The 12,618-nt window shown below is 35.1% G+C and overlaps 1 protein-coding gene across 1 annotated transcript in view; it reads right to left on the bottom strand.

Annotated features, from left to right (window-relative positions):
* Positions 1-9,146: 9,146 nt before the first annotated feature.
* Positions 9,147-12,618, bottom strand: part of ccdc71 (coiled-coil domain containing 71) — a 181,283-nt gene continuing 177,811 nt past the window's right edge. The window contains exon 3 of the transcript XR_009390846.1: positions 9,147-9,162. The gene's annotated coding sequence lies outside the window, so the exon portion shown is untranslated. The remainder of the gene's footprint in view (positions 9,163-12,618) is intronic.

Raw genomic sequence — 12,618 nt, 5'->3', positions numbered from 1 at the left:
TCGTCTTCCTGCTCAGAGGACGAGTCAGCAGAGAGGTTGTCTCAACATGTCCTGCAGCTCTGCAACAACTTTATTCTCCTCATTAACTCTGTGATCCCTGCTGTTTAAAACCAATAACCTATAACTCTTCTTAGCATTAACATTATTAGTATTATTATTATATCCTCTGTGAGTGTTTGTGCTTATGTCCACAGTGTGTGTTTTTTCTCTGGTGATTTTAATCAACTAAAGTTGAACTAAAACCAGAAACCAGAAGTTTTTTTGAGGAGAAGTTTTTGATTAACAGTGCCAGTTTGCAGCTGATTGTGCAGCTGGACAGAGAGTCATCAGACATGGAATAAAACATGAACTTTACACTTTAAACACAACTAGTTGTTTCACTTTAACCCTGTGGAGTCTCCACAAGACTTGTTGCCTCCATCAGAGTATAAAACAAAGCAGCGTGGAGCCCTACTGTACATTTACCTCTAAAGTTCTGGCTGTAAACTCCATGAGGCCAGTTTCACTTTGATGATGATATACCAAGTAAAACTGGAGACAAGCTCAAATAGATTTAGTATCAAATGATAGAACTGGATGGAACCCTCTGATATGGTAGATTTGACACCTTTGGTCACATTTGACACATTTAACATTCTTTATTGAGCATGATAGTGTTTAGAAAGTAAAAAAAAGATTCAAAATCACATTTTATGTTGGACTAAAGGACTAAAAAAGACACAAAATGACAAAAAAAAGACACAAAAAGACACAAAATGACCAAAAAAAGACAAAAAATGTTTACAAAAAGACACAAATGACTAAAAACGAGACAAAATGACCAAATAAGACACAAAATTATTACAAAAAGACACAAAATGACCAAAAAAAAAGACACAAAATGACAAAAAAAGACACAAAATGACTAAAAAAAGACACAAAACGACCAAAAAACGACACAAAATGACAAAAAAGACACAAAATGACCAAAAAAAGACACAAAACGACACAAAATGACAAAAAACAACAACACAGAAGAAGACAGAGAATGAGAACTCCATAGAGTTTAATGCTGCTAACTAACTAAGACTCACTTTAAATGTCTTAAGTCTCCAGTGATATTTCCTCTTTTATTCTTTGAAATGACTAAATGTGATTATTGGTGTTTCACTTACTGTCAGCAGTGATGAAGAATATTCAGTAAAAGTACTAATACACACTGAGAATTACTCCACTACTCCTTAGATACAGTTTTAATTAGTAACTTTACACTGTGTTACACACACACACACACACAAGCAAGCACACATAAACACACACACACGGACACACACACACAAGCACGCATGCACACACACACACACACACACACATACACACACACACACACACACACACAAGCACGCATGCACACACACACACACACATACACACACACACACACACACACACACACAAGCACGCATGCACACACACACACACACATACACACACACACACACACACAAACACGCACACACACAAGCACGCATGCACACACACACACAGACACAAGCATGCACGTGCACGCACACACACACACAGACACAAGCATGCATGTGCACGCACACACACACACACACAGACACGAGCATGCACGTGCACGCACACACACACACAGACACAAGCATGCATGTGCACGCACACACACACACACACACACACACACACACAGACACGAGCATGCACGTGCACGCACACACACACACACACACAGACACGAGCATGCACGTGCACGCACACACACACACACACACGAGCATGCACGTGCACGCACACACACAGACACAAGCATGCATGTGCACGCACACACACACACACACACACACACACAGACACGAGCATGCACGTGCACGCACACACACACATACACACACACACACACACACACACACACAAGCACGCATGCACACACACACACACACACAGACACGAGCATGCACGTGCACGCACACACACACACACACACAAACAGGAGCTCAGTTCAGGGAGAGAGAGAGAGAGAGGGATGGAGGTGTTGATCCTTTCAGCAGGGTGGTGAATGTTTCACTGGACTGACAATCCCCTAAAGGTACACACACACACACACACACACATACACACACACACAGACACACACACACACACACTCACACACACACAGAGTGTCTCTGTTTCTCTGGTCGTTCTCGTGGACAGACTGAAGTCCGAGTGGCGTCTGGAAGTCAAAGTTTACTTACAGGAACTTTCTGATTCTGTTGAGTCCAAAAAAGTCCAGGTCATGTGACCTCACTAACCATGTGACCTCACTAACCGTGTGACCTCACTAACCGTGTGACCTCACTAACCGTGTGACCTCAGTCACCGTGTGACCTCACTCACCGTGTGACCTCAGTCACTGTGTCAGCTACACATGTCAGATAAGATCAGACTTTATTCATCCTCACAGCAGAAACCTGTTTGTTTGTGCTGCACAAAGACAGATTCTAGAACAGATAATTAGAGAAAGTTTAGGTAAATAGTATGAGTCAGTAGGACCAAAAGTCATGTCTGATATATATTCAGGCTGAATATCGATATACGATATATATCCTGATATTTTTATCACAAAGTGAGAGCAAATGTTCAGTCAGAGTCAAATATGACATGTCACAAGTAGTTTTATTGATTTATTGAAGTGAACATAAATCCTGTAGAACAACAGGAGAACCTTTTTTATTTTCTAAATCAAAGCTAAACAACATGAATAATAATTTGTAATGTGATGAAGTAAAGAGTGAAGCAGTGTGTGAGGGCTGATAACTAGCATGTCTTATGTGCATTTATCTATTTATCTATTTTAAACATTATATCTCCTTTATTTAACCAGGTAAAAGTCTCATAGAGATCAAAAAGACACAAAATGACCAAAAAAAGACACAAAATGACTAAAAAAAGACACAAAATGACCAAAAAAGACACAAAATGACCCAAAAAAGACACACAATAAATAAAAAAGACAAAAAAAAGACACAAAATGACTAAAAAGAGACACAAAATGACCAAAAAAGACACAAAATGACCAAAAAAAGACACACAATAAATAAAAAAGACACAAAATGACTAAAAAATGACACAAAAAAATCTATTTTCCAAGAGAGACCTTTGAACTATATGGATATGATGTAATGTGGTCTAATTCATTAATGTGTAAGTGATTTTGCAGCTTATAAAGTTAAAGCTGAGAAGTAAGAAGTATAAAGTAGCATTAAATAAAAATACTTGTTTGAGCTACATGAATCATCAGAAAGTGGAGAAGTTTCCTCTCCATGTTAATGAGCTGTTAACAAACAGAACAGAACATAAACTCCTGCCTTCATACGACCTGCAGAGATATTAACGGACACAAAACAAAACAATAAAACATAAAATAAATATTTTTGCGATTATGGAATATCACTCTAAAAATGGCAGAGAAAGTTTGAGCAGATGCAGTAAATGTATTTAGTTTAATCATAGTTTAAAAACAATATTAGCACATGATCACACACACACACACACACACATAGAGTGAATTAAGCATTCATAGATAGTGACGTTCATCACACAGAGACAGAATAAGAGATTATTCTAACATCAGTTAAAGCTGATTTCAGAAGTAATATCAGTAAGAAGTATAAAGTATTAAGTAAAAATCCTTGTTTAAGCTAGATGAATCCTCAGTAAAGTACTGGAGGTTCAGCTACTGGAGATATTGAACTATTGAACTATTATTGATCTAGTGACTGGATCCTTCTGGAGGAGACGTTTACTGAACAATCAGCTGTTTTCTCTTTTATTACAAGTTATTGATTAACTCTAAACATTCCTTCATAAACTCTAATAATAATAATAATCTCCAACACAGAGACAATGTGTGTGTAAACTTATTACAAGTTGCTGCAACATGTTGACAGCTCAGTTAGTTGCAGAAACATAAACCTTCTAACTAACTTTATATCTGAAGGCTCAGATTAGAAGAGGAGCCTCAGCTGTCAATCACCCTGTTGTTCTGAGCTCTGATTGGCCGGTTTGTGAACCAACAGAGAGGCTCCGCCCCCCGGAGCAGACGCTGTACTTTTCCACTCCAAACTGGACTTTTAGCTCCCAACTCCATCCACTCCTCCTCCTCCTCCTGCTCCTCCTACTCCTCCTCCTCCTCCTCCTCCTCCTCCTCCTCCTGCTCCTGCTCCTCCTCCTCCTGCTGCTGCTCCTCCTCCTCCTCCTCCTCCTCCTGCTGCTCCTGCTGCTCCTCCTCCTCCTACTCCTCCTCCTCTTCTTCTCCTCCTCCTGCTCCTCCTCCTCCTCCTCCTGCTCCTCCTCCTCTTCTTCTCCTCCTCCTCCTGCTGCTCCTCCTCCTCCTCCTGCTGCTGCTCCTCCTTCTCCTCCTGCTCCGTCACTTCATCTATTCATAACACACACCTCCCCCTCCCCAATCACACACACACACACACACATTCTTGTACTTCTATCTTTGTGAGGACCCTCATTATAACAGTGAATTCCCTTACAAGGTTCTAATAGTTTTTGTATTTTTTTTATCAGTTTTAGTTTTAATTTTGTTGTGATTTTTGTTTTCAAATTCAGTTATTTTTAATGAGTTTTTAGAGTGGGTTTGCTAGTTTTGGTTTAGTTTTTGTTTTTTGAAAATGCTTTAGTTATTAGTTTAGTTTTTATTAGTTTTACTGTAAGTTTTAGTTGAGGTGGGAGATTAAAAGAGGTCACAGTAAATGTTTCCTTTATTTCCTTTGTCTGATCCATCTTCATTATGTGTGAAAAAAGTTGACAAAGAGGAAAACGAAGGACATTTTCACTATAGTTTTAGTTAGTTTTGTAACCACACAATACAGTTTCAGTTAGTTATCGTTTTTTTTTACTCTCTTTATTTTTAAAATTTCCGTTAACGAAAATGTTTTATCAATTCTAGTTTTTGTTAACTCTAATAACCTTGTTCCCTAACTCTAACCCTCCACTGCAGCAGGGACGGCAGTATTTAACTGTTATTTTACAGTCCATGTACTATAATTTATGTTAACAGTGTATTATGGTATTTTGTATCACAGTATATGACGGTAGAATAACGGTGGGTGTTGTGGTTATTTTACAGGCCATTTATCGTAATTTATCAAACAGTAAAATACAGTTTAATGCTGTTAAATTACAGTTATCTATTGTTAATGGATCGATTTAACTGATAATTTACATGTGAGGGATGAATATTTAACAGTATTTTACAATCATTATAAAATACAGTAGGATACTGTTGTAAATACACCGTAAATACACAGAAATGTGTGACAGTGTGACCTTCACCATCACCACTAAATGCCCAACATTCACCATAACATAAGCCTAATGTGACCTTTGACCCTTAAAACAAAGTCTGAACTCTAAAAAAAGCCTTTAAAGAAGTGAGGACCGGCACAAATGTCCTCACTTTGAAAAAATGTCCTCACTCTGTTGGTTAAAAACGTGTTCCGGTCCTCACTATGTAGGAAGAACAAGAACACACACACACACACACACACACACACACACACACACACACACACACACACACACACTGTGAGGTAACGGAGAGTTTGTGCTGGTGTTACTCTCCGGCTGGTTCAGAGTTCTGGTGAAACAGTCGGCTCAGTGTTCCTCTGGTCTGTTTTCCTTTGATTATGAATATTATTTAGTTTTCTGAAGTCTTGCCTGTCATGTGACCTGAGAGGAAACACCAGGAACAACCGCTGCTCGTCCTTTAAGGCGTCTAAAAACATAAAACAGAGGAGATTTTCATCCTGTTGCATGTTAACCACACTGTAAAAACCAACTGACAAGAAACAAGAAATAAACAAATAGAATAAAGCAAATACATGCACAAAACAATAAATAAACAACTAGAATAAAGCAAATACATGCTGGAAACAAGAAATAAATAACTAGAATAAAGCAAATACATGCTGGAAACAAGAAATAAATAACTAGAATAAAGCAAATACATGCACAAAACAAGAAATAAACAACTAGAATAAAGCAAATACATGCACAAAACAAGAAATAAACAACTAGAATAAAGCAAATACGTGCTGGAAACAAGAAATAAACAACTAGAATAAAGCAAATACATGCTGGAAACAAGAAATAAACAACTAGAATAAAGCAAATACATGCACAAAACAAGAAATAAATAACTAGAATAAAGCAAATACATGCTGGAAACAAGTCAAATTATCTGCCAGAGCAGTAAGTTAATGTTTCTTTGTAAGAATTCTTTAAATAAGTAAAAATATCTAGAAACTGGAAAAACAATGATGTCTTAAAATAAATCCAAATATTCTTATTTTGAGCAATTGTGTCTTGAAAAGCCCGACTGTAGTAACATTAAAATAAGCAGAAATACTTGAAACGAGCACGTTTTAGTGATAGAAAATGCTTTTGAAATATCATTTAAACTCCATGCAACTAAAACTCTCAACTGGAGCCAATATTTGAGGTAAAAACTCACCATATTCAACAGTTGAAGAGATTGAAAAGCATGAAAAAGATCACAATGTCAATCCTAAAAACAAGTCTTTACACAATAAGATCATTAAATAAGCACATAATAATAATACTAATAATTAAATCAGCACGTAAAGCTATGGTCAGTAGGTAAATTATACTCAGAACAAGATAATTCAGATACTATTGGTAGATAGAAGAAGAAAATACTTCAACTATTTTCTCATTATTTTGACAATTTTCTTGTTATTTTTACTTTTTTAAATTTAGACTTTTTTCTCTTTTAATTTAGACTTTTTCTCGTGATTTCGACTTCTTTCTTGTTATTTTCACTTTTTTCGTGACTTCGACTTTTTTTTCACATTTTGACCTTTTTTCATGATTTCCTCTTTTTTTTTCATTTTGACTTTTTTCTTGTGACTTCGACATTATTTTGACTATTTTCTCGTTAAATCATCTTATTGTGTAAAGACTTGTTTTTAGGATTGACATTGTGAGCTTTTTAATGCTTTTCAATCTCTTCAACTGTTGAATATGGTGAGTTTTTACCTCAAATATTGGCTCCAGTTGAGAGTTTTAGTTGCATGGAGTTTAAATGATATTTCAAAAGCATTTTCTATCACCTAAACGTGCTCGTTTCAAGTATTTCTGCTTATTTTAATGTTACTACAGTCGGGCTTTTCAAGACACAATTACTCAAAATAAGAATATTTGGATTTATTTTAAGACATCATTGTTTTTCCAGTTTCTAGATATTTTTACTTATTTAAAGAATTCTTACAAAGAAACATTTACTTACTGCACTGGCAGATAATTTGACTTGTTTCCAGCATGTATTTGAAAAAAAAAACAGGTTAAAATGCCTGAAGATGATTTACAGTCTGACCTACAATTCTACTCTTATGTAAGAGTGGAGGAGCTTGTCAGGTCTAGAAGAACCAGCTGGAGGCCTGAAGCAGACCAGCCTGAGGCCTCAAAGCCCATATGGCTCCACAAATATCTGGGAGATGAGAAGAATGGATTAAAAAGTAGAAGCAGAAATGTAGAAACTGGAGAGAAAAGTTACAATTTCACCCAAACTTAAAGAACTGAACACAGAAACAAAGATAGAATGAGTCCACAGAAATATAGATATGGAAAAATATATTAGACCTCCTTGTTTTCTTCAGTTTCTTGTTCATTTTAATGTCTGGTTCAACTAAAGGTTCATTTGTTTGGACAAATATAATGATAACAACAACAATATCTGATAAGAGTTTAATTTAAGAGCTGATATCTAGACATTTAACATGGTTTATTCATCATAACCAAAATCATTATGAATAAAACCATGTTAAATGTGCATATATATATATATATATATATATATATATATATATATATATATATATAATTTTGTGTCTTTTTTGTAATTTTGAGTCTTTTTTTGGTAATTTTGTGTCTTTTTTAAATAATTTGGTGTCTTTTTTTTGTAATTTTGTGTCTTTTTAAAAAATAATTTTGTGTCTTTTTTGTTATTCTGTGTATTTTTTTAAATAATTTTGTGTCTTTTTTGATAATTTTGTGTCTTTTTTAAATAATTTTGTGTCTTTTTTAATAATTTTGTGTCTTTTTTTGGTCATTTTGTTTCTTCTTTAAGTAATTTAGGGTTTTTTTCTTCTAATAATTATATATATATATATATATATATATAAGAATTATTTTATATTTAAGAAACATAATACAGAGAGAAGTTGGCTACAAGAGCATTTTTCCAACTATGTAATATTTAACACATGCTATAAAACATTCTTTCATTCTTTCTCTATGGAAAAATGAAACAAAATTTACCTTATAAATATCATAAAATCTAGCATTTCGAGGACAATACAAATTGCATTGACATATAATTATAATTAATCTGCAGTACAATAATAATAATAATAATAATACATTTTATTTATAATGCACTTTACATTACAGGAAATCTCAAAGTGCTACAGGTTAAAAGCATAACATTCTAATTATAAAAAGGATTAAAAAACCCCAGCTAAAAACAGAAAACATACATACATCATGTAAAAACCATCTGGATGGAGGAACCAAAGGTTTTGCTAAAAAGGAATGTTTTAGTCCTTTTTTAAAAGTCTCTATGGACTGTGTATATATGTTGATGCACTCTTTTTAAACACATTTCCTGAAACAAAGGAGCTTTCAGGAGCTCAGAAACGTTCTGTCTGTCTGGTTGTTGCAGCTGTGGATGGTTTAATACATCATATATCATATAACTAGTGACAGGAACTCAAACAGTTAATGTTAATAAGAGACGTGTCCCAGTGGAGACGGAGGGTAAACAGACGTAGTGACATCATCAGGCCCAGCCTCCTCCGGCTGACCTTTGACCTGTGGATCAGCTGATCCATGCTGAGGTCGTGTTAACACCAACACACGGTCACACCAACCTGCAGTGTGTGTGTTGCTTTTCTTTTATCTTTTCAAAAAGTGTCGACCAAACACTAGATCTGTCTCTAGAGCAGGGGTCTCAACCTGAAATTACCTGGAGGCAGAATCAAAGTGAATAAAAAGAGACACAAAATGACTAAAAAAACTAAATTACTTTAAAAAAGACACAGAATGATCAAAAAAAGACACAAAGTTACATAAAAAGACACAAAATGACTAAAAAAAGACACAAAATGACCAAAAATAGACACAAAATGACCAAAAAAAGACACAAAATTACTAAAAAAAGACACAAAATTACTAAAATAAGACACAAAATGACACAAAAAAACTAAATTACTTTAAAAAAGACACAGAATGATCAAAAAAAGACACAAAGTTACATAAAAAGACACAAAATGACAAAAAAAAGACACAAAATGACAAAAAAAAGACACAAAATTACTAAAATAAGACACAAAATGACCAAAAATAGACACAAAATGACCAAAAAAAGGCACAAAATTACAAAAAAAAAAGACACAAAATGACCTAAAAAAACACAGAATTACCAAAAAAAGACACAAAGTGGCAGGAAAAAAAACTAAATTACTTAAAGAAGAAACAAAATGACCAAAAAAGACACAAAATTATTTACAAAAGACACAAAATTACCAAAAAAGACACAAAATTACCAAAACAGTAATTAAAGGGACCTTCCACACACAACACAGTAAAGTGCCATTCATATAAAACTCACATTAAACTTTCATATCAAGGTGGGGGCCACAAAATATCATCACGAGGGCCACAATTGGCCCGCGGGCCGCCAGTTTGAGCCCCCTGCTCTGGGGAGGCTCCTGTTTCCTCTTTTCATTTTATTTGTTCAGCAGCAGCTTCTGCATTAAAGTCTGACTGAGCTGTTGTGCAATATCGCCTCTGATTGGTCAGCTGACACACACACACACACACACACACACACCACACACACACACACACACACACACACACACACACACACACACACACACACCATGGCAGTAAGGGGTGTGTCAGATTACAGAGAGCAGATCAGTCCTCTACAAACACTTCTTCAGCTAACTACGCTAATGCTAATCTCTGCACACTCAAACATGTGTACATGTCTATCTATACTTATGAGGACCGGGCTGACGTTTCCAAACCAAAGTCTAAACTCCAGAACAGTTTTTTGACAGCGACAGAAAAGATTCACTTCCCTCAAAACACTCACTTTCCTTGCTTTGAAAATGTCCTCACAAAGATGTTTACAACAGCACACACACACACACACACACACACACACACTGAGCAGTGTGTGTTGCTGTTGAAGGGGCAGCCGTCCAACAACAAGTACAGACAGAGTTACAGAATGAACGACGGTTAGAGAAATCAATGACACACCCACACACACACACACACACACACACACACACACACGCACACACACACACACACACACACACACAGCAGTAACCTTTACCAGTCTGACTCCATGTTTTGTGTTTGGAGAAAGTTAAATATTTGTGTGAATAAGGAAACTTTTCTCCAGGGGTCGTTACGGTGGCCCCGGAGTTCAAATCACAACAACAAATCAGAAAACACAACAACAAATCAAAAAACACAACAACAAATCAAAAAACACAACAACAAATCAAAAAACACAACAACCAATTTAGAAAACACAACAACAAATCAAAAAACACAACAACAAATCAGAAAACACAACAACAAATCAAAAAACACAACAACAAATCAAAAAACACAACAACCAATTTAGAAAACACAACAACAAATTAAGAAACACAACAACATTAACCAAACAGTAAATGGTATCTACGGTGAGATGAATCATTGCTGGTTGGACTGGTGGTCCGTCCTCCTTTGAACTGGAAGGACATGGATTACCTGTTGTTGTTGTTTTTGGCTTACCTGTTTCTAAATATGAGCGCTGATAGTGGTAGTGTTGCTGTTAGAGAATATTTTGATGCAGGACATGGATATGACGTGATATTGGAAATGTTGTTGTGTTTTTTTGTGTGTTTTATGTGTGTTTTTTGTATTTTTTGTGTGTTTTTTTGTGTTCAAAATGTTGATCCAGTAAGTCAAAATGAAAAAATAATCAGGTCATATAAGTCATGTCATGGTTTATATACAGGCAGAATGAAAAGGAGTGCAAAACCGACAAAATAGCCCCAAACTCCAAAGGGTTAATTAATTTGAATTATTATAATATAGATGTTTTTCTTATAGGTACTAGTTCAAAAGGAACAAGAGAAGTGTTTCATGCAATTGCAAATTATTATAACGTAGTAACATCTTAGTGGTTTATTATACTACATTACTGAATGCAACAGTAACTAAACCCAGTCAAAAATATTTAAAAAGAAGCTAAACTATTCCTGCTAATTAGCCTAGCTAAGCAGAGAATTTAACATAACGACCCTCTTATTCTCTGACTAATGACATTCATGTGATTTGATGTGGTTCAGCGACCTAAAAAACACATATTTAAATGTATTAAACCGTTCATTAATTAATTATATTGATTTGAATTATTATAATATATTCATATATATATAATATTTAATACATAATATATTTCCTTATAGTTCAAAATAAGAAAGCTGACAGAACAAGAACATTTTTAGTTTGTAAAGACTGATTTTTCCTCTCACATAGGCCTAAACTACAAGTGTTTCATGCAATTGCAAAAATATTATGATGTAGTAACATGATTTTCCTTTTTATTTGCAGAGATTTTTCTAATTTTGCAGTGTGCATTCAGCATTTTAATGCAATCTTTTATGTTTACCGTTTTTTTGTGGGGTTTTTTTTGTAATTTCTGTGTTTTCATCTGTGTTCTTTGTCATTTTTGTGTGTTTTATGTGTGTGTTTTTGTAAAAAAAGTGTTTTTGGTGTGTTTTTCTGTGTGTTTTTTGTATTTTTTTGTGTGTTTTTATGTGTTTTATGTGTGTGTTTTTGTAAAAAAATGTTTTTGGTGTGTTTTTCTGTGTGTTTTTTGTAATTTTTTGTGTGTTTTTTTGTGTTTTTATATGTGTTTTGTGTGTGTTGTATGTTTACCGTTTTTTTGTGAGGTTTTTTTTGTAATTTCTGTGTTTTTATCTGTGTTCTTTGTAATTTTTGTGTGTTTTCATGTGTTTTTTGTGTGTGTTTTTGTAAAAAAAGGAAAAAAAAGAAAGAGAAGACATATTTTTCCTCTATATCCTGTCTGGACGGAGCTCTAACCCTCTCAGATTATCTCTCGTCTCGTCTCTTTCCAGCCTGGAAACTTGACCACATGTTGCTTTCTGCCTCTGAAGAACAAACAGAGAGAGTGAGGAACATCCAGGTTGTGTCTGCTGCTCACTCTTTGACCCGTTACCATTATTAGTTTATGACACACCAACACAAAGAGGCTTATTCCTCAGTGGGTGTGACCCGCCCACTCTGCTTTATGTAATCCACCTCAGCTGCTGCTCCTGCAGGAGCACACTGTTTCTCTGCTCCTGCTGCCTCAAAACTCTCAGTAGACCTCGAACAATGTCTCTTCATTATAGTCACCACACTGTTAAACATGTCTGCAGGTTTCAGGGTGAAAAACTGTTAAACTATGACAGTAAAAGACGTAAAATGATAAATGAGTTAATTCAGTTTCAGTAACAATGAAACACT

The sequence above is a fragment of the Centropristis striata genome, chromosome 3, assembly GCF_030273125.1.
Source record: "Centropristis striata isolate RG_2023a ecotype Rhode Island chromosome 3, C.striata_1.0, whole genome shotgun sequence".
Taxonomy (NCBI): domain Eukaryota; kingdom Metazoa; phylum Chordata; class Actinopteri; order Perciformes; family Serranidae; genus Centropristis; species Centropristis striata.
Note: the sequence above shows the minus strand (reverse complement) of the source record. Positions and strands in the feature narration are given on the sequence as shown.